The sequence below is a fragment of the Gorilla gorilla genome, chromosome 17 (genome assembly GCF_029281585.2).
Source record: "Gorilla gorilla gorilla isolate KB3781 chromosome 17, NHGRI_mGorGor1-v2.1_pri, whole genome shotgun sequence".
Lineage (NCBI taxonomy): Eukaryota > Metazoa > Chordata > Mammalia > Primates > Hominidae > Gorilla > Gorilla gorilla.
The window spans coordinates 50,836,117-50,863,758 of NC_073241.2; the positions used below are offsets into that span (position 1 = coordinate 50,836,117).

General features: G+C 45.7%; 2 protein-coding genes across 6 annotated transcripts in view; one reads left to right on the plus strand and one right to left on the minus strand.

Moving 5' to 3' along the window:
- Positions 1-16,830, minus strand: part of ESCO1 (establishment of sister chromatid cohesion N-acetyltransferase 1) — a 69,369-nt gene extending 52,539 nt beyond the window's left edge. The window contains exon 1 of one of the 5 annotated variants that reach the window (XR_008673628.1): positions 16,223-16,773. The gene's annotated coding sequence lies outside the window, so the exon portion shown is untranslated. Of the gene's footprint in view, positions 1-16,222 lie in introns of all 5 variants that reach the window. The other 4 variants (XM_004059229.5, XM_055368624.2, XM_055368625.2 and 1 more) reach the window with 4 other exon arrangements.
- The window catches only part of GREB1L (GREB1 like retinoic acid receptor coactivator), a 365,194-nt gene that overhangs the window by 337,175 nt on the left and 377 nt on the right, over positions 1-27,642 (plus strand). The gene's annotated exons all lie outside the window — the stretch shown is intronic.

The window sequence follows — 27,642 nt, forward strand, 5'->3', positions numbered from 1 at the left end:
TTTGGGAGGCAGAGGTGGAAGGATCAAGGATCAAGGATCGCTTGAGCCCAGGAGTTTGAGACCAGACTCGGCAACATGATGAAACTCTGTCTCTTTGAAAATACAAAAATTAGCCTGGTGTGCTGGCACGTCTGTAGTCCCAGCTACTTTGGAGGCTAAGGTGGGCGTATCACCTGAGCCCAAGGGGACAGAGTCTGGCAGTGGGCTGTGATCATGCCACTGCATTCCAGCCTGGGTGACACAGTGACACCCCCATCTCAACAACAACAACAAAAAGCCTGTGATGATTTTTCACTATTACATGCAAAACATTACACAACTGCTGTAATGTCAGAACTTTGGGAGGCCGAGGCGGGTGGATAACAAGGTCAGTTCAAGATCACCCTGGCCAAGATGGTGAAACCCCATCTCTACTAAAAAAATACAAAAATTAGCCAGGCGCGGTGGCGGGTGCCTGTAATCCCAGCTACTCGTGAGGCTGAGACAGAGAACTGCTTGAACCCGGGAGGCAGAGGGTGCAGTGAGCCGAGATCGAACCACTGCACTCCAACCTAGGCTACAGAGCAAGACTCTGTCTCAAAAAAAAAAAAAAAAACTTACACAACTGCATGGTCACCACCTCAATCTTATACCATATAATACAGTTTTTCTTAAAATATAATCACTACTTCTTATCCCACCTCCATGAGAGAATTATACTTTCCTTCTGAAAAGATACCAGGCTTGGTCACATGCCTTATTTTGGCCTCAGTGGGGACAGAGTATCTATACTTCCCTGACCTGATCATCTTGGCCACCTGACTTACTTTGGCCAACCAGATGCCAGCCTATAGTTATCAAGTTGTACCAGTATCATTTGTTAAAAAATAGTATTCTTTACCCATTGAATTGTCCTGGCACCTTTTTTAAGATCCATTGCTGTAAATCTATGGTTTTATTTCTGGACTCTCAATTCTATCCCATTGGTCTTTATGATCTTATACCAGGACTACACAATCTTGATTACTGTAGCTTTCTAGTAAGTTTTTAAAAGATGAAGTGTGAGCCCAAAACTGTGCTACTCTTTTTCTTTTTTTTTTTAGAGACTATGTCTCTCTATGTTGCCCAGGCAAGTCTCAAACTCCTGGCCCCAAGTGATTATCCCATCTCAGCCTCCTGAGTAGCTGAGACCACAGGCACATGCCACCTTACCTGGCTAATTTTTTTATTTTTTGTAGAGATGGGGTCTCCCTGTGTTGCCCAACCTGGTCTCAAACCCCCGGGCTCAAGCCATTCTCCCACCTCGGCCTCCCAAAATGCTAGGATTACAGGCATTTGAGCCACTGAGCCCAGCCTAAAAGAATTTTTTTATTGATACATAATGATTACACATATTTCTGGGGTACATGTGACATTTTGATACAGACATACAACCACGTAATAATCAAATCATGATAACTGGGATAATTCATCACCTCAAACACTTATTACTTGTATCAGGAACATTTCAAATCTCTTCTAGTTATTTTGAAATACGCAATAAATTATTAACTACAGTCACCCTAGTGAGCTACCAAACACTAGAACTTATTCCTTCTAACTGTATTTTTATAACCATTAATCACTTTCTCTCTATCCTCTCCTCCCCACACCCTTCTTAGCCTCTGGTAACCACTATGCTACTCTCTACCTCCATGGGATCAACTTTTTTGTGGCTCCCACATAAGAACGAGAATATGCAGTAAATCTTTCCATGCCTAGCTATTTCACTGAACATAATGTCTTCCAGTTTTATCCATGTTGCTGAAGACAAGATTTCACATTTTTATGGCTGAATAATATTCCATTCCATACCACATTTTATCCATTCATCTGCTGATGAACACTTACTTAGGTGGACTCCATGTCTTGCCTATTGTGAATAGTGCCACAATGAACATGGGAATGCAGGTATCTCTTCCATATATTGATTTATTAAAGCAATTATTTTCTTAATTTCCTTTTTTGATGGTTCATCACAGTGTACACAAAACTAATTTTTGTACATTGATCTTGTGTCCTGTAACGTCGTTAAATTTAATGAGTTCTAATAGGTTTTTTTGTGTGAATTTCTTAGGATTTCCTACATGTAAGATCATGTCATCTGCAAAGAGAGAGAGTTTTACTGCTTCCTTTCCAACCTGGATGCCTTTTCTTTCTTTCCCTTTTGCCAAGCTACCTTGGCTAGAACCTCCAGTGGAAACCTCCTCCTTTCCACTGTTGAAAGAAGTGGTAAGAGCAGGTATCTTCATCTTATTCCTAAGTTTAGGGGGAAAGCTCTCAGTCTTGCATACTGTTAGGTATGATGTTAGATGTGGATTTTTCACAGATGCACTTCTATTTCTAGTTTGTTGAGTGGTTTTATCATGAAAGGATATTTCATTTTGTCAGATTTTTTTTCTGCATCTATTGAGGTAATCATGTCCGTTTCTTTCCTTTATTCTATCAACATGGTGTGTCATACTGATTTTTATATGCTGAACCAACTGTGCACTGCAGGGATAAATGCAACTTGGTCATTGTGTGTTATCATTTTTATAAGTTGCTGGACTCAGTCTGCAAATATTTAGTTGAGGATTTGTGTGGACATATTCATAAGAAATATTAATCTGTAGTTTTCTTGTGATGTCTTTGCCTAGTACTAAGGTCTTTTTAGTACTGTGATGTCTTTTTAGTACTAAGGCAATACCAGCCTCAAAAAATGAACTAAGAGATCCCTCCTTTTCTATTTTTTGAAAAGTCTATGAAGGATTGGTGTTACTTCTTCTTTAAATGTTTGGTAGATTGCATCAGTGAAGCCATCTGAGCCTGGGCTTTTCATTTTTGGAGGTATTTTTATTCAATCTCTTTGTTATAGGTCTATTCAGATTTTCTATTTCTTCTTGAGTCAGTTTACAAGAACTTGTCTAGCTCCCAAAGTGCTGGGATTACAGGCGTGAGCCACCATGCCTGGCCACACCTGGTTAATTTTAAAAATTTTTTTGTAGACCTCTCCCTCTCCCTCTCCCTCTCCCCACGGTCTCCCTCTCCCTCTCTTTCCACGGTCTCCCTCTGATGCCGAGCCGAAGCTGGACGGTACTGCTGCCATCTCAGCTCACTGCAACCTCCCTGCCTGATTCTCCTGCCTCAGCCTGCCGAGTGCCTGCAATTGCAGGTGCGCGCCGCCACGCCTGACTGGTTTTCGTATTTTTTTGGTGGAGACGGGGTTTCGCTGTGTCGGCCGGGCTGGTCTCCAGCTCCTAACCGCGAGTGATCTGCCAGCCTCGGCCTCCCGAGGTGCCGGGAATGCAGACGGAGTCTCGTTAACTCGGTGCTCAATGGTGCCCAGGCTGGAGTGCAGTGGCGTGATCTCGACTCGCTACAACCACCTCCCAGCCGCCTGCCTTAGCCTCCCAAAGTGCCGAGATTGCAGCCTCTGCGTGGCCGCCACCCTGTCTGGGAAGTGAGGAGCGTCTCCGCCTGACCGCCCATCGTCTGGGATGTGAGGAGCCCCTCTGCCTGGCTGCCCAGTCTGGAAAGTGAGGAGCGTCTCTGCCCGGCCGCCATCCCATCTAGGAAGTGAGGAGCGCCTCTTCCCGGCCGCCATCACATCTGGGAAGTGAGAAGCGTCTCTGCCCGGCCGCCCATCGTCTGAGATGTGGGGAGCACCTCTGCCCTGCCGCCCCGTCCGGGATGTGAGGAGCGTCTCTGCCCGGCCGCCCCGTCTGAGAAGTGAGGAGACCCTCTGCCTGGCAACTGCCCCGTCTGAGAAGTGAGGAGCCCCTCCGCCCAGCAGCCACCCCTTCTGAGAAGTGAGGAGCCCCTCTGCCCAGCAGCCACCCCGTCTGGGAAGTGAGGAGCGTCTCCGCCCGGCAGCCACCTCGTCCGGGAGGGAGGTGGGGGGATCAGCCCCCCGCCCGGCCAGCCGCCCTGTCCGGGAGGTGAGGGGCGCCTCTGCCCGGCCGCCCCTACTGGGAAGTGAGGAGCCCCTCTGCCCGGCCAGCCGCCCCGTCCGGGAGGGAGGTGGGGGGGTCAGCCCCCCGCTCGGCCAGCCGCCCCGTCCGGGAGGGAGGTGGGGGGGTCAGCCTCCCGCCCGGCCAGCCGCCCCGTCCGGGAGGGAGGTGGGGGGATCAGCCCCCCGCCCGGCCAGCCGCCCTGTCCGGGAGGTGAGGGGCGCCTCTGCCCGGCCGCCCCTACTGGGAAGTGAGGAGCCCCTCTGCCCGGCCGGCCGCCCCATCCGGGAGGTGAGGGGCGCCTCTGCCCGGCCGCCCCTACTGGGAAGTGGGGAGCCCCTCTGCCCGGCCACCACCCCGTCCGGGAGGGAGGTGAGGGGGGTCAGCCCCCCGCCCGGCCAGCCGCCCCGTCGGGGAAGTGAGGGGCGCCTCTGCCCGGCCGCCCCTACTGGGAAGTGAGGAGCCCCTCTGCCCAGCCAGCCACCCCGTCCGGGAGGGAGGTAGGGGGTCAGCCCCCCCCCCAGCCAGCCGCCCCGTCCGGGAGGGAGTCGGGGGGGGGGTCAGCCCCCCGCCCGGCCAGCCGCCCCGTCTGGGAGGGAGGTGGGGGGGTCAGCCCCCCTGCCCGGCCAGCCGCCCCGTCCGGGAGGTGAGGGGCGCCTCTGCCCGGCCGTCCCTACTGGGAAATGAGGAGCCCCTCTGCCCGGCCACCACCCCATCTGGGAGGTGTACCCAACAGCTCATTGAGAACGGGCCATGAAGACAATGGCGGTTTTGTGGAATAGAAAGGGGGGAAAGGTGGGGAAAAGATTGAGAAATCGGATGGTTGCCGTGTCTGTGTAGAAAGAGGTAGACATGGGAGACTTTTCATTTTGTTCTGTACTAAGAAAAATTCTTCTGCCTTGGGATCCTGTTGATCTGTGACCTTACCCCCAACCCTGTGCTCTCTGAAACATGTGCTGTATCCACTCAGGGTTGAATGGATTAAGGGCGGTGCAAGATGTGCTTTGTTAAACAGATGCTTGAAGGCAGCATGCTCGTTAAGAGTCATCACCACTCCCTAATCTCAAGTACCCAGGGACACAAACACTGCAGAAGGCCGCAGGGTCCTCTGCCTAGGAAAACCAGAGAACTTTGTTCACTTGTTTATCTGCTGACCTTCCCTCCACTATTGTCCTGTGACCCTGCCAAATCCCCCTCTGCGAGAAACACCCAAGAATGATCAATAAAAAAAAAAAAAAAAAAAAAAAAGAACTTGTCTATTTTATCTAGGTTATCAAATTGGTTAGCATACCATTGTTCACATTCCCTTTTAACCCTTTTTATTTTAGTAATATCTCTCATTCCTTATTTTAGTAATTTCTCTCATTCCTTATTTTAGTAATTTGAGTCCTCTCTCATTAAAAACTTTCTTAAAAAAGATAAAAGTAGCCAGGTGTAGTAGCTCATGCCTATTAACCCAGCACTTTGGGAGGCCAAGGTGGGAGAATTGCCTGAGCCCAGGTGTTCAAGACCAGTTTGGGCAACATAGCAAGACCCTATCTCTACAAAAAATAAATTAGCCAGGTGTGGTGGCACACACCTATGATCTCAGCAACTTTGGAGGCTGAGGCGGGAGGATCACTTGAGGCCAGGAGTTCTACTCCAGCCTGGGCAACATAGCAAAACGTCAAAACAAAAAACAAACAAACAACAACAAAATAAAACACAAGGTGCCCCTGGGTCTGGTGACACATGCCGATAGTCCCAGCCACTCAGGAGGCTCATGTGAGAGGATCACTTGAGTCCAGAAGTTTGAGCCTAGACTGTGCTATGATCCTGCCTACAAACAGCCACTGCACTCCAGCCCGGGCAACCTAGCAAGGATCCATCTCAAAAAAAAAAAGAAAAGCAAAACCCACAAGGTGGGTGGATTTGTCCTATCAGTATCAAGATTTACTATAAAACCACGTTAATGTGTGATATTGTTTCAAGGATAAATAAACAGACCAATGGAAAAGATCAATGACACAAAATAGACCAGAATCAAACCAAGTATTTAACATATATGATCATTTGGTTTTTAAGAGACAGCACTGTCACCTTAAAGAAATAGTACTGGGATAACTGGATATCACATGGGGGGAAAATGAAATTGGATCCCTAGGCTGCTCTGCCTAAGGAGTAGCCATTTTTCATTCCTTTACTTTGTTAATAAACTTGCTTTTACTTTACTCTAAAAAAAAAAAAGAAAAAGAAATTGCATCCCTACCTCATACAATACTAAAGTCAATGCCAAATGGACTGACTACAGACCTAAAATGTGAAAGGTGAAAATAATAACTTACAAAGGATTGGTATGCACAGATTATACAATATGTATAAGATATCCTACAAATTAATAAAACAGCCAACCAAAGAGAAAAATGGGCCAGGTATGGTGGCTCACGCCTGTAATACTAACACTTTGGGAGGCTGAGGTGTGCAAATCTCTTGAGCACAGGAGTTTGAGACTAGCCTGGACAACATGGCAAAACCCTATCTCTACAAAAAATACAAAAATTAGCCAGCATGGTGGCGTTCACCTATAGTCCCATCTACTTGGGAGGCTGAGGCGGGAGACTGCAGTGAGCCTTGATCGCACCACGCCACTCCAAGCTGGGCAACAGAGTGAGACTCTGTGTCAAATAAATAAATAAATAAATAGGATACAGAGATGATTTAATTTTAGAAATGTTAATAACAGATAACATCGGCTGGGCGTGGTGGCTCACGCCTGTAAGCCCAGCACTTTGGGAGGCCGAGGTGGGCAGGTCACCTGAGGTCAGGAGTTTGAGACCAGCCTGGCCAACGTGGTGAAACCACATCTCTACTAAAAATACAAAAATTACCCGGGCATGGTGCGCATCTGTAATCCCAGCTACTCAGGAGGCTGGGGCAGGAGAATCATTTGAACCTGGGAGGTAGAGGATACAGTGAGCCAAGACTGCACCACTGCACTCCAGCCTGGGCAACAGAGCAAGACTCTGTCTCAAAAAAAAAAAAAAAAAATAGATAACATCAACAAGTCAAATAAAAACAATTACCCTATCACTTCAATGTAGCCACTTTCCCCCTCCAAGTCACTTCTTAAAATTAATCAGCCTTTTTCCTACACAACCCTAGGACTATTTTGCCCAACCTCATCTTGATGGGTTTTTTTACTTTTTTATTTTGTTATTTATTTATTTATTGCCCTTAAATAGTCTCCTATCCAATCGTCTTGTATTTCAACACACCACTGGAAACTTCTAGCTATCTCAAGGTACAGTAATTCCATCAGATTTACTGCAGAATCAAACCCAGTATACCTCTCAATCCCAACATAATTTACTGAAAGACTTTTTCCCCAAGCTGCTATGAAAGCCTCTTCAGTTCCATAAAACACTGGTGCAAATTCAGAAAGCCATCTAAACAGCTGGGAAAGATTTCTCTTCTGGGACAACAGCGTAGAGAGTAAGTTCTCAGCAATACTTAGCTTGAAGATGGCACAAAGCAAACACGGCAAAGTCTACCGAGAACATCAGACCTCTCACACTTAAGGCCTTCAATTTGCACAGATCCATTCCCACTAGTCAAATGCAAGTCCGTCTTTTTTTCCTCTCTTTTTTTTTCTCGCTCTGTCACCCAGGCTGGAGTGCAGTGGCGCCATCTCGGCTCACTGCAAGCTCCGCCTCCCGGGTTCACGCCATTCTCCTGCCTTAGCCTCCTGAGTAGCTGTGACTACAGGGACCCGCCACCACACCGGGCTAATTTTTTGTATTTTTAGTAGAGACGGGGTTTCACCATGTTGGCCAGGATCGTCTCGATCTCCTGACCTCATGATCTGCCCATGTCGGCCTCCCAAAGTGCTGGGATTACAGGTGTGAGACACCGCGTCCGGCCGCAAGTCCGTCATGTCAGTTATTTTCCCTTACTACCTTCCAACTCTCCTCATACTGCTGATCGCTTCCTTTCTTAAACTCACCCACATGAACCCTTTTTCTTTTTTTTTTTTTTTTTTGAGACTGCCTCTCACTCTGTCGCCCAGGTTGGAGTGCAGTGGCATGATCTCAGCTCAATGCAACCTCCACCTCCCCGGTTCAAGCAATTCTCTTGCCTCAGCCTCCTCAGTAGCTGGGACTACAGGAACGCGCCACCACACCCAACTAATTATTGTATTTTTAGTAGAGATGGGGTTTCACCATATTGGCCAGGCTGATCACCAACTCCTGACCTTGTGATCCGCCCGCCTCAGCCTCCCAAAGTGCTGGGAATACAGGCATGAGCCACCACACCCAGTCATGAACCCTTTTTCTATGAAAAGCAGCTTCCTATATTCAATCTCTTCACAATACAAATTCTACTTTAATTGAATTTGTATTTCAATTTTAATTGAATTTGTATTTAATTTAAATTTAATTTAATTAGCCTTAATTGAAAATTCACTCTCAGCCAGGCAAGAGGCTCACACCTGTAATCCCAGCACTTTGGGAGGCCGAGGTGGGCAGATCACGAGGTCAACAGATCGAGACCATCCTGGCCAATGTGATGAAATCCCGTCTCTACTAAAAATACAAAAAAGTTAGCTGGGCGTGGTGGCGCGTGCCTATAGTCCCAGCTACTCAGGAGGCTGAGGCAGAACTGCTTGAACCCAGAAGGCAGAGGTTGCAGTGAGCCAAGATCTCATTACTGCACTCCAGCCTCACGACAGAGCGAAACTGTCTCAAAAGAAAAAAAGAAAAAAAATCCACTCTCTTGAAATTATACCCTTTTCTCTAAAACTCTCCAGTAGTGGCTAAATGGTGGCCCCCCCAAAAAATATACCTGTGTCCTAATCCCTGAATTAGGGACTGTGAATGTATCTTATTTGGGGAAAAAAGGTCTTTGCAGACATAATCAAATTAAGGATCTTGAGATGTGATCATCCTGGATTATCCAGGTAGGCCCTAAATCCAATAACAATTATCCTTGTAAGAGAGTGGCACAGATATCCTTGTAAGAGAAGGAGACAGACACAGACAAGAGAAAATATGAAAATGATGGCAGAGATTGGAGTAATGTGGTCATAGGCCCAGGAATGCCAGGGCAACCAACAGAAGCTAGATGAGGCAAGGAACAAATTTAAGATAATAAATTTCTATTGTTTTAAGCCATCAAGTTTCTGATAATTTATTAAAGCAGACATAGGAAACTGGTCTCTCCTAAGCAGGCTATATCACATCAAGAAGCCTACAGTTTTCCCAGCACAACCATTTTTTATCTTAAACAAAATTCTTTACACATCTCTTTTAAGGTGTATGCCATTCTGCTATCAAACTTTCCTTCTTCATTGTTGTATTCCTACTGATCACCAGAAATTCTTCAATCATAATTTTCTTCTCCAATCACACTGTTACCATCAACTCCAAAGTTCACATGGATCACCACAGATTCTTAATCTCCTTAATTATTTACCAATTCTTAATGCATTTCAACTATACAACCTTTTAACCACATCAAAGGGACAAGAGAGAAGTACTGACTGCAAATCTGAGTCTAGTGGCTTGTCAAATTCATAACTCCTTTCTGAAAAACCTGCCATGGCCACAGGCACCTCCTTTAAAAAAAAAAAAAAAAAAACCTTAGACAATTCATAGTTATATCCTGAAAGTCCTGACCCTGCTACGCTTCCCATAGCTAACTAGATCAAGTGTGGGTTTGTGACCCAAGAGGTGCCAATATCTAGTCACTATAAAGCAGGGTTTTCCAACCTCACCACTATTAACATTTTGAACCACATAGAGTCTTTGTTATGGGGGGGCTGTCCCGTGCATGGAGGAGCAGCAGCCTGTTTAGCAACAGCAGCAGCAGCCCCAACCTCCATCCACTAGATGCCAGTAGCAACCCTTCCCCTAGTCCTCACAATCAAAATATCTCTAGACACTACAAAATGTCTCCTCAGAGGCAAAATCACCCTGGGTTGAGACCTACTACTATAACAGCAAAGAACTAAATTAGGAATTACAGGATACCTGTTGCTTGAGGAATTAAAACAAGGCAAGCCTACTGCTAGAGCTGTACTATTCTCAGCCACCTTCTGAGTCCTGAAATATATTCAGGTTTCTGTAAGAGCTGGTGAATTGTTCTTCAGCAAAGTCTAGTGTTTGGTGATTCCTGCTTTCTTCTACAAGATGTAGCTCTGTAAACAGTCTTCTCTTATTTCTACATATCCTCCCAATGAACTACTATTATTTAAGGTAACCCAAGTATTTCTCACATTCTAAAATGCCTAATAGATCACTTGAGGTCAGGAGTTCGAGACCAGCCTGGCCAACATGGTGAAACCCCATCTCTACTAAAAATACAAAAATTAGCCAGGCGTGGTGGTGGGCGCCTGTAGTCCCAGCTACTCGGGAGGCTGAGGCAGGAGAATGGTGTGAACCCAGGAGGCGGAGCTTGCAGTGAGCCGAGATTCCACCACTGAACTCCAGCCTGTGCGACCGAGCGAGACTCCATCTCAAAAAAAAAAAGACTAAATTTATCTTCTGAAAATTATCTATTTTTGAAGAAAAATTTAATCTAGTGTCTTCTGATAACAACAAACTTTCAAACACTAGTTGAACAAAACACAACAGTAAATTTCAAATTTCCATGGGAACAAGATTAACTTCTTAAAAGCAACAAGTATTTGTTTAATTTAACAACTCGATTTTCTGATGGGCTAAAATAGTCTACAACTACTCTGTGTGTGTGTGTGTGTGTGTGTGTGTGTGTGTGTGTGTGTGTGTGTGTGTGTGTGTGTGTGTGTGTATCTTTTTTATATATGAAAAACTACAGGAGAGCGCCACCATGTCTGGCTAGTGTTTTTTTTGTAGAGACAGGGTTTCGCCATGTTGCCCAGGCTGGTCTCGAACTCCTGGGTTCAAGCGATCCACCTGCCTCGGCCTCCCAAGGTGCTAGGATCACAGGCGTGAATGTGAACCACCATGCCTAGCCTATGGTATATATTTTAAACATATATAATGATAGATGCTGGGTATAGGCATATTCCCACCCTCAAATAGCTTATGGAGAAATTAGCTAAGTGGCGTGTATCTTCTAAAACTGAACAGTATCTGTGTTACAAAGAATAATACTTGGCCGGGCATGGTGAGCCGAGATCACGCCATTGCACTCCAGCCTGGGCTGCAAGAGCAAAACTCCGTCTCAAAAAAAAAAAAAAAGGGGCCAGCGCCGTGGTTCACGCCTGTAATCCCAGCACTTTGGGAGGCCGAGGCGGGTGGATCACGAGGTCAGGAGGTCGAGACCATCCTGGCTAACAAGGTGAAACCCGGTCTCTATTAAAAATACAAAAAATTAGCCAGGCATGGTGGCAGGTGCCTGTAGTTCCAGCTACTCGGGAGGCTGAGGCATGAGAATGGCTGAACCCAGGAGGCGGAGCTTGCAGTGAGCACTGCAAGATAGCACCGCTGCACTCTAGCAGGGGCAACAGAGCGAGACTCCGACTCCAAAAAAAAAAAAAAAAAAAATAGGCGGGGCGCGGTGGCTCACGCCTGTAATCCCAGCACTTTGGGAGGCCAAGGAGGGGGGATCACGAGGTCAGGAGATCAAGACCATCCTGGCTAACACAGTGAAACCCCGTCTCCACTAAAAAATACAAAAAATTAGCCGGGCGTGGTGGCGGGCGCCTGTAGTCCCAGCTACTCGGGAGGCTGAGGCATGACAATGGCATGAACCCAGGAGGCGGAGCTTGCAGTGAGCGGAGATCACGCCACTGCACTCCACCCTGGGCGACAGAGCAAGACTCCATCTCAAAAAATAAATAAATAAATAAATAAATAAATAAAATAAAAATAAATAAATAAAAAGAATAATACTTGTCACAAAGACTATACTATTTATAGGGGATAAAAGTAAGTTAAATTTAATCCTCTCCAACGATGCCATAATAGAAACCTTTCCTGGGCCAGGGATGGTGGCTCAGACCCGTAATACCAGCACTTTGGGAGGCCAAGGTGGGCAGATAACTTGGGCCCAGGAATTTGAGACCAGCCTGGGCAACACAGTGAAATCCCGTCTCTTCAAAAAAAAAAAAAAAAAAGAAAGAAAGAAACCTTTCCTAATATAAAGCTACTTGGAGTCCTGCATAATTTCTAAGAGTATAAGGGGATCCTAAGACCAAAAAGTTTGAGAAACACTGCATTAAAGTAATACTTAATGCCTCCTTTTAATTTACCCTCTGAGTTTTTATCTGTGAGAATCTTACGTATGCTGCCATAAATGTTTAAAGTTCTTAGAAAAGCTCCTGATATATCATCACTGCTTAAGTGTTAGCTATAATATTAATAATTAGCTATAATAATATTACAGGGAAAATGTTTTTGTGAAAAGATAGAAAATATTGGCCAGGCATGGTGTCTCACGCCTGTAATCCCGGCACTTTGGGAGGCCGAAGCAGGGGGATCACCTGAGGTCAGGAGTTCAAGACTAGCCTGGCCAACATGGTAAAACCCCGTCTCTACAAAAATATTAAAAAACTAGCTAGGCATGATGGCAGGTGCCTGTAATCCCAGCTACTCAGGAGGCTGAGGCAGGAGAATCGCTTGAAGCCTGGAGGCAGAGGTTGCAGTGAGCCGAGATAGCACACACAGCCTGGGCGACAGAGCAAGACTCCGTCTCAAAAAAATAAAAAAAAATTTACTTAGTTACTCCTGGCTTCGCTTAACTACTTGCCAACTCAATTTCCATATTATCATTATCCCCTTCAGTTTCAACAACTACATTAATTCTAAACATTTAATTATTTTCCTTAAAGCAGTAGTGCTCAAAATGTGATATGGGGACTCTGAGGATTCCTGAGATCAAAATCATACGAGAGCAAAAGATTAAAAGTACAAAACAGACCAATGAATTCTAATGCAACAGAATGCAAAACACATGTAGACATGGTTTCAGATTCTACATTGCAACTAACCTTTAAGAAATTACCACTTGTTAAGTTTTGTTGCAGAATCAGAGTATTACAACTATCTGAAAAAGCTAAAATACCCCACCCAACATACTGGTCATAAACTTCAACCAGAAACATATATAGCAAAAGATTGATAGGAAAATCCAGATGTCTTCTATCAGGCCAAACATTAAGGAGATTTACAAAAATGTAATACCATCACCATTCTTTCACTAAATTATTTTGGAATATAGTTTTTCATTAAAATGTTATTTATTAAATATATTAAGCTGGGTATGCACACCTGTAGTCCCACCTATTTGGGAGGCTGAGGCAAGAGGATCACTTCAGCCCAAGAGCTCAAGGCCAGCCTGGGCAACACAGTGAGCTACTGTTACTAAAAAAAAAAAAAAAAAAAAAAAAAAAAAAATTTAATTAAAATTAAAATGCTATTTATATTAAGCTGTAGTTTAATTATTTCAAATGAATTAATATATATTAAATTAATTCCTAATACAGTAACTATCAATAGATATAAACCTATATAAAAAAAAGCTACTTGGAGTCCTACATAATTTTTAAGAGTGTAAGGGGATCCTAAGACCAAAAAGTTTGAGAACCACTACATTAAAGTAATACTTAATACCACCTTCTAATTTACCCTCTGAGTTTTTGTGTGAATCTTACATGTGCTGCCATAAATGTTTAAAGGAAGCTGAACAGAGCAGAGGATATAAATCTTTCTTTAAGCATTGTAATGCAATCAAGCATAAGATGTATATGCCCCTTCCCCTCAGGAAAAGAAAAGACATGATGGCTGGGTTAACAGAATGGTCTTATTTGCCAAAAGTAACAACAGTATTATAATACAACTATAATACAGAACTTATACAGAAAAAACAGAACCAAAGGATTTTCATTGAATGATCCACAGAAAAATATTAAAGTCAGGGTTACAAAAGGGGTAATATAGTCCTTAAGTTAATTATCTACAGTAACAATTTTACTGGAGTTGGTTTCTAGTACCTAAATTTTAATCACCTTCAATAGAAGGTATTCCAAGAACTCTATGTGGAACAAAAATCTGCCAATAAAAGTCATGAAAAAATATTTAACTATTACAAAAACAATCCATTATTCGAACTGTGCAGCGCTGGTCACGTTCATTTACAGAATAAATACAATCAGCTCTGCATAATAAATTACCAAGCTAAAAAGGACTATCTGGCAAAAGAAGTTAATGGCATTCATTAATTAGGGTACTTTTTTAGTTATTCTGTGAAGCATAATTTATCAATTTAAATGCCAGCACCTTGTATGGGGCGGACATTAAAAAAATTACTTGGCCGGGCATGGTGGCTCACGCCTGTAATCCCAGCACTTTGGGAGGCCGAGGCAGGCGGATCACCTGAGGTCAGGAGTTCAAGACCAGCCTGGCCAACACAGTGAAACCCTATCTCTACTAAAAATACAAAAAATTAGCCGGGCATGGTGGCACTTGTCTGTAATCCCAGCTACTCGGGAGGCTGAGGCAGGAGAATCGCTTGAACCCAGGAGGCGGAAACTGCAGCGAGCCGAGATCCCGCCACTGCCCTCCAGCCCGGACGACAGAGTGAGACTCTATCTCAAAAAAAAAAAAAAAAAAAAACAATTACTTGTTCACTACAGGATTATAATATTGATTGAGAAAGGTGAAACAATAGCATATTTTCCTCATTTAGCAATGATAAAGGAGTTCTAGCTCGTAAGCCAGGACAAATTTTGGAATTGTGCTTCCAAAGTCACATATCTGACCCAACAGTGATACTCTGCATTCTGCCTAAAAGGGAAAAAGTGGCTCTATTACAGTCCTAGTTTCCTCATTTCCTCACATGCTCTAGGCCTGTATTTGCGGCTTCCAAATTAAGCACGTTTTAAAGCACTTCTCATCCTACTCCCATGTCTAATTCCATTGATTAGATTTTTTGCTTTTCAAATAATAAAAAAAAAAAATTCACCAGGCACAGTGGCTCAGGCCTGTAATCCCAGCACTTTTGGAGGCCCAGGTGATCACTTGAGCCCAGGAGTTCGAGACCAGCCTGGGCAATATGGCGAAACGCCGTCTCAACAACAAATAGAAAACTTAGCCTAACATGGTAGCGGACGCCTGTAGTCCCAGCCACTCAGGGAGGCGGAGGTGGGAGGATTGCTTGAGGCCGGGGAGGGAGGTCAAGGCTGCAGTGAACCGCGATTACACCACTGCAATCCAGTCTGGGCGACAGAGCGAGACCCCGTCTCAAAATAAAATAATAACTTAAAACTTTATTCGTGTTGGTGTCCTGTGTAAAGCAGAAACTAAGTACTTGACCAGAAGACAAAGTGAATATAGCATAGTTCACTGCAACCTGGATGTTTTCAACTGAAATCCATGTTTTATCCACTTTTTTAAAAAAGCCAATGCTGGTGGGGGGACTAACCATACCTTATGCCACCAAGTAGCGCTTTTGTTTCCTGCGAAGCTTATTTATTGAGATATCATTTTGTAATACTATCTAGATACTGTGTGCTGCGATTCCTGTTTAAAGGAATCTCATTGCAGCTAAGACTACAGAAAACATGGTTCATAGTACTTCTCAAATTGCAAACCTTGAGCTCCTTCCTCCTCCTCTTCCTCCCTCCCCTGGTCCCCGCTGCGTCCCCATCGCCCCGGAAAATAAAGCACACGCCGGATTTTCGGACGCATCGAGAGGCGGAGAGAGAGGAGGTAGTCCTCGAATTGTTGGACTTGCTATCCCATTCTGCCTGTGCAAAATAAACCACCATAGTAAAATAATCTTAAACCGTGATAAAAATCGAGGACCCAATTCTCTTTGGTTCGCCTCTCTCCATCGCTATAAACTTCACTGCGGCCCTCAATGCACTCATTTATACTCCAGAGCCGCCCTACCTGTGCCGAGACCCCCATTTGCAGCGTGAGTTACTCTATGACCTTGGGCCCGCTCCCCTCCCAAACTGAAGGCTGTAAAACCAAGACCCCACATCGCGCCCCGCAGACTGCAGAGGCCTCCAGGCTCAGGCCGGGTCAGCGGGTTGCGCCAGGAGGCGGCGAGTGACTGGCTCCGGGGAAGCGCTGGGAAGAGAAAACGCAGGGGGCGGAGACCGGGCCCGGAGCTACCTGCGGGACCAGCACCGGCGCTGCCCCGGTGCTAGCAATGGCCGCACGCCACCTCGGGGCTCCCGGAGCCCTCGCGGCAGTGCTGGGAACTCCGGCCCTGCCCCGTCGGCGGTCACGACCCCTTATGAACTTCGACCGCCCAGCAAACAGAGGCAGGTGGTGCGCGGACGCGCGAGCACGTTAGCTGCCTACCTCAAGCGACGGCGTCTTGGAGCCTAGAGCCTCCCGCCTCCCTCCCAGGGGCGCGAAGAGCTGGGACCGAAGCAGTAGGAAGGGGCGTGCGAGGCAACACGCCACCGAGGGTGGAACAGGAAGAGGGAGAACTGTCCGCTCCCTGGAGGGGCTGGCAAAAGAGAGGTGAAGACACAGGTGGCGGGGACCGTCAGGGACGCTCGCGTACTTTCCTTTTGCCTGGCGGAGGGTCAGACTAGAGCCAGCGGATCGCCTCACATCCGGGTATCAGGAGACACTCAGCTGCTTCTGCTGCGGCCGCCGCCTCCCCCGCGGCGCAAACACCAAACTTCCGGCGACGACGGCGACGCCTCGCTCGTCAGATGGGAGTTACCTGTGACCGTCTTGGGTGCGCTTGCGCAACGCTCCTCTTCAGCCCTAACCGGCTCAGCTGACGTGCCCAAAAGACGAAGATGGCCGCCACGCTCACTGCGTGTCACGCAGTTTTTCACCCCAGCCCAGACGGCTGGGCGTCGGGGAAAGGCGAGCTAGTGTCCATCCTCAGCGCAGGCGCGGTGGGAGGCCTAGCGCGCGCGCCTCCGCGGGTGGTCGCCTGTCAGGGAAGTGGCGGCGCCCCCTAGCGGCGGCCGCTTGTCGTTCCTGGGGTCATCGCTTTGAGCTGAAAACCACCCAGGCCCCCAGCGGTTGTGGTTTACCTTAGAAATTTGTCGCAACTGGTTGATGTAGGTTTTGGCTGCTTCTGTCTGCGATGTATAATCCAAGTGCCTTTGGTCTTCCATATGAGCCAATGTAAAGAAGGAGGGTGGGGCCGGGCGCGGTGGTTCACGCCTGTAATCCCAGCACTTTGGGAAGCAGAGGCGGGTGGATCATTTGAGGTTAGGAGTTCGAGACCAGCCTGGCCAACATGGTGAAACCCCGTCTCTACTAGAAATACAAAAATTAGCCGGATGGTAGTGGCGTGCGCCTGTAATCCCAGCTACTCGAGAGGCTGAGGCGGGAGAATCCCTTGAGCCTGGGAGGCAGAGGTTGTGGTGAGCTGAGACTGGGCCACTGCACTCTAGTCTGGACGAGTGAGACCCTGTCTCAAAAAAAAAAAAAAGAAAAGGAGGGTGCAATCCCTGCACTGCCCTCCAGCACCTCCAAAAAATGCAGGGCTTCGCCCTCTCCTTGCACACTTTCTTCCTGTGTATCAGAGTGCAAGAGCCATCAGAAATTGTAGAATATTCCGCTAGACTTAGTCAGACTGAGTGTTCAGACAAAGCTTTGGCTCGCTCTTGGACGCCTCTAGAGATAGAATCTAAGATTCTATCACTAGGATTCATGGTTCCCACACTTTTTTCTTTTGTGACAGGAAGGATCTTGCTGTGTAGCCCTGGCTGGTGTGCAGTGGCACAGTAACGGCTCAATGCAGCCTCGACTTGGGCTCAAGCAATCCCGCCTGCCTCAGCCTCCCTGAGAACTGCATGTATGAAGCCCACGACACCATGCCAGGCTAATTTTTTTTTTTTTTTTTTTTTTTGAGATGGAGTCTCGCTCTGTCACCCAGGCTAGAGTGTAGTGGCACGATCTCGGCTCACTGCAACCTCCGCCTCCCAGGTTCGAGGAATTCTCCTGCCTCAGCCTCCTGAGTAGCTGGGACTACAGGTGCCTGCCACCACGCCCGGCTAATTTTTTATTTTTAGTAGAGACGGGGTTTCACCATCTTGGCCAGGCTGGTCTCGAACTTCTGACCCTGTGATCCCACCCGCCTCGGCCTCCCAAAGTGCTGGGATTACAGGCGTGAGCCACCGCGCCCGGCCGCCAGGCTAATTTTTTTATATTTTGTAGGGATAAGGTCTCACTGAGACCAGCCCAGGCTGGTCTCGAACTCCTGGCCTCAAGTGATCCTCTCTTCTCTCTTTGGCTTCCCAAAGCGCTGGGACTTCAGGCCTAAGCCACTGCTCCGGCTACTAGACTGCTTTTGAACATGTGTTCTGTACTACCCTTTACTTATTTGCGTAACTGTGAGGCTAGTTCGGTACTTCTGCATTTCAGAATGGGAAGAGGTGATCATAAATGGGTTTTCCCCTTCCTGCCCTCCTTCTTTGAAGCCAAGTACAACCAAAATGTGCTCTAAGTGTCAAACCTGATGTTTTTCTGACAATTCATCTTCCATGAATAGTGAGCTGCCTGTCAGTTTGCTCAGGGAGATGTTATGGCTTAAAAACAAAAACGAGGCTGGGCGCAGTGGCTCACGTTTGTAATCCCAGCACTTTGGGAGGTATTGATGGGTGAGGCCATTCTTCACATTACCATAGTTGTGTTACTTGGCAAAGACCTGTCCGCTGCTTCCACCTTCAGCTCCAGTCCCTGATACACACTTTAATGACATATGCCAAACAGCTCAAATGGGGGGGGGGGGGGGGCAGGGGAACAGGATTAAACTACTGGTCTGGTTAAAAGCTGGTTATTTATCAGGAGACCTGACCTATGTTTCCCTTCATCTTCGTCTTCTGATTGCCAGACAACTGGTGGGACTTCTTTTGGTTGGATAAACTACTTCGTCTATAGTAATTCAAATTCTGGCATACAAAGAAACCATATTTATGAGTGTCGATTCTCACAAAATAGGCCTCTGCTTCTGAGTAGTCTATTCCACTCTATGCTAAATTGGCCTCAATCAGGAGCATAGGAATTCGTGCAAATATCAGACCATATGAAATCATAGCCCTCCAGCCAGGGGCCTAGGCCATAGCAGCTTGTTGCTCTGCTGACCCTGGTGTCTGATCCCAGCCGGTGGCCTTAAAAAGACAAGAAAAGAAATAAATCATGTATTTTCGGTACATAATTCATGCCTGCAATTTGTGCTATATTTTCTTTTTTTTTTCTTTTTTCTTTTTTTTTTTTTTTTTTGAGACAGAGTCTTGCTCTGTTGCCCAGGTTGGAGTGTTGTGGCGTGATCTCGGCTCACTGCAACCTCCATCTCCCTGGTTCAAGCAATTCTCCTGCCTCAGCCTCCAAAGTAGCTGGGATTACAGGTGCCCGCCATGACGCTCAGCTAATTTTTTTGTATTTTTAGTAGAGACAGGGTTCCACCATGTCAGTCAGGCTGATCTGGAATGCCTGACCTCAGGTGATCCACCCTCCTCGGCCTCCCAAAGTGCTGGGATTACAGGCATGAGCCACCGTGCCTGGCCTTATTTTCTTTTCTAAAACTATATATAATCAGTTTCTGTGAAAAGAACAAATAGTTTGCATTCATGGGAAAAAATAAACTTTCTTGAGCATTATTCTTTATCATTTTGAAGGATATTTTTTACTTCCGATTCATAAATACCAGTAGTCTCAATTTGTAGTGTAATTGATTAAATCTTACTCTGAACTATTATGTCATATTTTTTTTTCCTTCTATCGGTAGTTTTAGAGCATTCTATCTATGAGCTTTGGAATTTGGTTCATTTAATTTGGTTGTCTACTAAGAAACAATAATAATCTGATTACATAATAATCCATTATTATTTAAATATCTTTGAGATTACAGTCTCTTTCAGGAAAGAGTAAAGAAGTAAAGTTGGCCGGACACGGTGGCTCATGCCTGTAATCCCAGCACTTTGGGAGGCCGAGGCGGGCAGATCATCTGAGGTCAGGAGTTCAAGACAAGCCTGACCAACACGGTGAAACCTCGTCTCTACTAAAAATACAAAAATTAGCCGGGCGTGGTGGCACCTGCCTGTAATCCCAGCTACTCAGGAGGCTGAGGCAGGAGAATCACTTGAACCCTGGAGGCAGAGGTTGCAGTGAGCCGAGACCGTGCCACTTGGGCAAAGACTTCATCTCAAAACAAACAAACAAAAAAAAGAATTAAAGTTTTTTGAGGAAGAGTGGGAGGAGGGAGAGGAGCAGAAAAGATAATTGTTGGGTACTGGGTTTAATACCTGGGTGATGAAATAATGTGTACCACAAACCCCCATGACACGTGTTTACCTGTGTAACAAACCTTCACATGTACCCTCAAACCTAAAATAAAAGTTAAAAATTTTGTAAAAAAGAAAAATAAAAATATAACTTATAATTTGGAAATATAACTGTTACTTATGTCTACATCTAAAGCATTTTTATTAATGAATGAATAAATATTTTTAAATGTTAAAAGTTTTACAATTAGTGAGAAGCCTAGCACTGAACAGGTAGAGGATTATAGATCACAACTGAAAGAATCACAAGTTTTAGTTCAAAGGGGGTCTAAGACTAGCAAGAAAATATTTTTTCAGATAACTGTAGGAAGACATTCAACTTAGAAAAAGAAAGTAGTGTTTGATAATCCAAACAAAATGTTAGTCAGGTCTCTTTAGTTAGAAAATGACTGAAATCCAGCTCAAACTCATGTTAGCAACATTTAAAAAAAAAAAAACAAAAAAAGTATTGCTACCATAACCAGGAGCTATACGGGAACTGCTGACCTCAGGTCATCCTAAAACCTGAGGATGTCAGATGATGTCAGCAGGACACTCTACAATGCCCAGCTCTTCTTTCATCTGTATTAGTTTCATTCTCAAGTATGCTTTCCTGACAACTCGGCAGAGATTACCTAAGTTCACAGCAAACTGGTTTCAGTGAAAAGAGTGGCCCCCGTTCTGAGATCTCCCAAGAAAGTCCTGGGGAGATCTTTGATTGTTTCAGCTTTGCTGTGTACCAGTGCTAGAAATAAACGCTATAACCTAGATGACACATCGTCGTGCTCAACATTATAGTTACATAAGTGGTGAAGGTCTTTTTCACACCCCCTACAGCAAGAATTAAAAGACCATGTTCTCCTGCTGAACTCAAAACCATGAATGTAATTTCCTGGACTTATTTAAATTGCTTGTTTCCTTACTGACTCTAAATTGCAGTATATACTTTTCTGCCTTTGCTTATCAGTAGGATGTCTACTTCTGAAAACTAGTAATGGAATAGTTGCATTGCTCCATGTATTATTTTCCCATTTCCTTGCTCCTTTTCTTTCTTGTGACCAATCTAAATGCCTGCAACAGATAAAGCCTCTGCCAAATCACAGAGGACAGGACAATCTCACTTTCAGATTAATCCTCCTGCTAACAGGAAATTAAGGCATTATTTGTTGCCCCACTCTTGTTGACTTTATTTCAGGACTCTTTGATGGTTTTATACTATGAGAAAGTAAAAATCCTAAAAAATTTTTGAGCTAGAAAATAAAAAGTACAGCAATTTAGGATAAATCAACTGACAATGACATTTCAATTTGCCATCTGGGAGACACATCACTACCATACAAACAATAATGCTGGCCCCACATACTTGAGAGGGGATGAGTAGGTGTTAGCCAGACTAAAGAACTATATGTATGAAAGGCTGGAGAGGAAGTAAGCTTGATGAATTGCAAGAACTCCATTTTTGTTTTTCTTTTTTTCTGAGATGGAGTCACACTCTGTCACCCAGGCTGGAGTGCAGTGGTGCGATCTCGGTTCACTGGAACCTCCGCCTCCTGGGTGCAAGTGATTCTCCTGCCTCAGCCTCCCGAGTAGCTGGGACTACAGGTGCCCACCACCACACACAGCTAATTTTTTGTATTTTTAGTAGAGACGGGGTTTCACCATGTTGTCCAGGCTGGTCTCAAACTCCTGACCTCCCATAATCTGTCTGCCTCAGCCTCCCAAAGTGCTGGGATTACAGGCGTGAGCCACCACGCCCAGCCCCAAATATTCTTATACTATTGAGGGGAAAGGGGATGGCTTAAGAAGTAGGCAGGCCCCTATCAACCTAAAAGGAAGAGGCTGAAACACAAAATGTGATTTAAAGAGTTTACTTGAGCCAAAGTGAGGACAGCTGCCCGGAAGACTCAGACACAAGTAAACTTGAATACGAGCTCCTTTTGGCCTTTGTTACAAGCAGGTTTTTAAAGGCAAAAAACTTGGACAGGGAGTGAGCTGATAGAAAGTTGTTTTTCAAGAATTATCATTGGCTTACAGAAATAACATTGATTAGTGATTGACTATGCATTGTTAAGCTATAGAGTATGGGGTTTAGTGTCTGGTGTGGCATTAGTAGGTTATTTATAGCTACTTGTAATAATAGTGAACAGTTTTGTGTGTGTGTGTGACAGGGTCTGGCTCTGTCGCCCAGGCTGGAGTGCAGTGGCACCATCTCAGCTCACTGCAGCCTCCACCTGCCTCAGCCGCCCGAGTAGCTGGGACCACAGACGTGCACCACCATGCCCAGCTTTTTTTTTTTTTTTTTTGTATTTTTAGTAGAAACATGGGGTCTCAACATATTGCCCAGGCTGGTCTTGGACTTCTGAGCTCAAGGGAGCCTCCCATCTTGGCCTCCCAAAGTGCTGGAATTACAGGTGTGAGCCACCAGGCCCGGCCACAAACAGTTTCAATAGATGAATGAGACGTGTGTCTGATTTTAATGTTTCTCTGGGCTTGATAAAGTTAAAAAACTCTGATTCATCAAATACAAGTTATTTTGTTTTATCAGCCCAAAGTAGGAAGGGCCTTCAAGATAATAGAGAGGAGTACCCCATGCTCAGTACTGGGGATACTGCAGAGAACAATACATTCAAGTCTCCTTCCTCATGGAGCATGCATCCTAATAGAAGAGGCATTCAGTTATTATTTTTTTTCCTTTTTTTTTTTTTCAGACAGAGTCTTGCTCTGTTGCGCAGGCTGGAGTGCAGTGGCGCAATCTCGGCTCACTGCAAGCTCCGCCTCCCGGGTTCACGCCATTTTCCTGCCTCAGCCTCCCGAGTAGCTGGGACTACAGGCGCACGCCTGGCTAATTTTTTTGTATTTTTAGTAGAGATGGGGTTTCACCGTGTTAGCCAGTATGGTCTCGATCTCCTGACCTCATGATCCACCTGCCTCGGCCTCCCAAAGTGTTGGGATTACAGGCGTGAGCCACCGCGCCTGGCCTATTATTATTTTTCTTTGAGACGGAGTCTCACCTTGTTGCCCAGGCTGGAGAGCAGTAGCACGATCTTGGCTCACTGCAACCTCTGCCTCCCAGGTTCAAGCCATTCTCCTGCCTCAGCCTCCTGAATAGCTGGAATTACAGAAGCCTGCCACCACACCCGGCTAATTTTTGTATTTTTAGTAGAGACAGGGTTTCACCATGTTGGCCAGGCTGGTCTCGAACTCCTGACCTCAGGTGATCCGCCCACCTGGGCCTCCCTAAATGCTGGGATTACAGGTGTGAGCCACTACGCCCAGCCGAGGCATTTAGTTATTTCACAAATATTTATTGAGGGCATATCAACAAAGCATTATTTTAGATGCTGGAGGTGCTGCAGTCAATAGAAAAGACATAATTCTCTGCTTTCGGTTTACATTCTTGTATCTGACAATAAATAAGTAAATAATTAAATGCTAAGAAGGAAACAAATATGGTCCTCAAAAAACACTGTACAATCACTTTCTATGATGATGGAAATATTCGTATATCTGCATTGTTCAAAAGGGTAGCCATAGACACATATGAGTATTTGAAATGTAGTTACTAGGCCAGGCATGGTGGCTCACACCTGTAATCCCAGCACTTGAGGAGGCCGAGGAGGGTGGATCACAAGGTCAGGAGTTCAAGGCCAGCCTGGCCAAGGTGGTGAGACCCCGTCTCTACTAAAAATACAAAAATTAGCCGGATGAGGTGGCGGGCCCCTGTAATCCCAGCTACTTGGGAGACTGAGGCAGAGAATTGCTGGAACCCAGGAGGTGGAGGTTGCAGTGAGCTGAGATGGAGCCACCGCACTCCAGCCTGGGTGATAGAGCAAGACTCCATCTCGAAAAAAAAAAAAAAAAGAAATGTAGTTACCAAAATTGGGGAGCTGAATTTTTTTTTTTTTTTTTTTTTTTTTTGAGATGGAGTCTTGCTGATTGCCCAGGCTGGAGTGCAGAGGCGTGATCTCGGCTCACTGCAAACTCCACCTCCCAAGTTTCAGCAATTCTGCCTCAGCTTCCTGAATAGCTGAGACTACAGGCATGCACCACCATGCCCGGCTAATTTTTTTGTATTTTTAGTAGAGATGGGGTTTCACCATGGTGGCCAGGATTGTCTTGATCTCTTGACATCATGATCCACCTGCCTCGGCCTCCCAAAGTGCTGGGATTACAGGCATGAGCCACTACACCTGGCCTGAGGAGCTGAATTTTTAAATTTTATTTAATTTTTTTCATTTTTGAGATAGGGTCTTCCTGTGCTGCCCTGGTTGGCCTCGAACTCCTGGGCTCCAGTGATTCTCCTGCCTCAGCCTCCCAAGTAACTGAGACTATAGGCATGCACTGCAGGGCTGGCTATTTAATTCTAAATAGCAACATACAGGCAGTATTCATTATCTAGGGGCTCATTGATGTCATCACAGGTTTTAGTTTTTTATAAACTCTGTCCTTGGCTGGGCACAGTGGCTCCCTGTAATCCCAGCACTTTGGGAGGCTGAGGTGGGAGGATCAATTTATTCCCAGGAGCCTAAGGCTACAGTGAGCTAGGATCACACCACTGCACCCCAGTGCAGTGGGCAACAGAGCAAGATCCTGTCTAAATGAACAAACAAACAAAGAAACAAACAACACTATGTGCGGAAATTGGTTCTTCTCCTGGTTGTAAGGAAGTTCCCAACAGCTCCAGGGGTTACTCCCTTTCCATTCACAACAAAAGAAAAGAACATTCCCTCTAAAGGTCCGATTGGATCAACTTAGATCCCAAACCTACCGTGAACAAGTAATGGAATGGAGTATTAAAAGGGCAGAGTCAGCTTTCTTAGGACCACAAGGATCACCAGCAGAATATTAGAAACATTTGGAAAGACAAGGGAATAGATGTTGAGAAGGCAACACACAAATATCCGTTTTAGCCTTGCTACTCAAATTGATGTGTATAGAGTAGGGGCAGCTTCATCAACTGAAGGCTTGTTAGAACTGCAGAATTTCAGGCCCCACAACGATTGAATCAGATTTTCATTTTAAAGTTTCCAGGCTGGGCGTGGTGGCTCAAGCCTGAAATCCCAGCACTTTGGGAGGCCAAGGTGGATGGATCATCTGAGGTCAGGAGTTCGAGACCAGCCGAGCTAACATGGTGAAACCCCATTTCTACTAAAAATACAAAAAATTAGCTGGGCGCAGTAGTGAGTGCCTGTAATCCCATCAACTCAGGAGACTTAGGCAGGAGAATCATTTGAACCCAGGAGGCAGAGGTTGCAGTGAGCTGAGATCGTGCCATTGCACTCCGGCTTGGGCAACAAGAGTGAAACTCCATCTCAAAAATAAATAAATAAATAAATAAATAAATAAATAAATAAATAAATAAAAATAAAGTTTTGGCCAGGCACGGCAAGTCAGTCTCAAACAAACAAAAAAAGGACAATATTTATCAAAGTTTAATGTGTGTAGGACTCACCTGGGGAAACTTTATTATATTTTTTAATTATTATTATTATTATTATTTTTGAGACGGAGTCTTGCTGTGTTGCCCAGGCTGGAGTGCAGTGGCACAATCTCCACTCATTGCAACCTCTGCCTCCCGGGTTCAAGCAATTCTTCTTCCTCAGCCTCCCGAGTAGCTGGTACTACAGGCGTGTGCCACCACGCCCAGCTAATTTTTGTATTTTCAGTAGAGACGAGGTTTCACCATGTTGGCCAGGATGGTCTCGATCTCTTGACCTCATGATCCGCCCATCTCGGCCTCCCAAAGTGCTGAGATTACAGGCATGAGCCACCATGCCCAGCCGATAAGTACTGTCTTACAATATCTAAGAGTTCTGTTGATCAGCGATGAAGTCTAGGCTAGAGATACAAATCAAAGTCATGGTTTTGGAGGAGATTACCAGGTTAAAAGAAAAAGTATACATAAAGAGACTACAGCCGCAAGCCGGGAAACACTGTGACATGTATTGGCTCCATAGGGAAGGAGGAACCAGCTAAGGAGATTTAGAAAGACTAGTTAGAGGCTGGGCATGGAGGCTCTGGGCCTGTAAACCCAGCACTTTGGGAGGCCATGGCAGTGGAATCTCTTGAGCCCAGGAGTTGGATACTAGCCTGGGCAACATAGTAAGACCTCTTCTCTACGAAATAAAAAATAAAATATTAGCTGGGCATGGTGGCACGCACTTGTGGTCCCAGCTACTGAGAAGGCTGAGGCAGGAGGATAGCTTGAGCCCAGACGGTCAAGGCTGCAGTGAGCCCTGATTGTGCCATTGCACTCCTGCCTGGGCAACCGAGCGAGAAACCCTGTCTATAAACAAAACAAAACAAAGCAAGAGTAGTTAGTAGGATAAGGAAAAAGGCCAGGTGAGCTTGGCATCCTGAAACCCGAAAGAGGGAAGGGGAGTGTTTGTGTTAAATTTTGATGAAGCTCACATACTAAAGAGACAATAATGCCGGGCGCAGTGGCTCACGCCTGTAATCCCAGCACTTTGGGAGGCCGAGGCGGGCGGATCACGAGGTCAGGAGATCGAGACCATCCTGGCTAACCCCGTCTCTACTAAAAATACAAAAAAATTAGCCGGGAGTGGTGGCGGGTGCCTGTAGTCCCAGCTACTTGGGAGGCCGAGGCAGGGAATAGCGTGAACCCGGAAGGCAGAGCTTGCAGTGAGCCGAGATCGCGCCACTGCACTACAGCCTGGGCGACAGAGAGAGACTCTGTCTCAAAATACATACATACATACATACATAAAAAGACGATAATTAGCGGGCCATGGTGATGCGCGCCTGTAATCTCAGTTACTGGAGAGGCTGAGGCACGAGAATCGCTTGAAACCGGGAGGCAAGGGTTGCAGTGAGCTGAGATCGCGCTACTGCACTCCGGCCTGGGCGACAGACTGAGACTCCATCTCAAAAACATAAAAAAAATATATATTTTGATGAGATGTTGAGAAAGATGAAGACTGAAAGGTTTGTCTTATAGATTGGAACTTAAAGTGAAAATAATCCGCTACATTGTGGATTTTATTTTTATTATTATTATTTTTTGAGACGGAGTCTCGCTCTGTTGCCAGGCTGGAGTGCAGTGGCGCGATCTCAGCTCACTGCAACCTCCACCTCCTGGGTTCAAGCGATTCTCCTGCCTCAGCCTCCCGAATAGCTGGGACTACAGGCGCGCATCACCACGCCCCGCTAATTTTTGTATTTTTAGTAGAGGCGGGGTTTCACCATGTTGGCCAGAATGGTCTCGATCTCTTGACCTCGCTATCTGCCCGCCTCGGCCTCCCAAAGTGCTGGAATTACAGGCTTGAGCCACAGCGCCTGGCCCATTGTGTGATTTGCTTCAGGTACAGTAAGCAATGCTAGGTTCCTGGTGTTGGAACAGAATCAGCATAATACTTTGGGCTTCTCTAGGATCTTCTTTCCGTTCAGTGAGGAATTTGTATTAGGTGCTGCACTCACAGTGCCCTGCTGTTCAGAAACGTGATGGTGACAGTACTTTTTTTTTTTTTT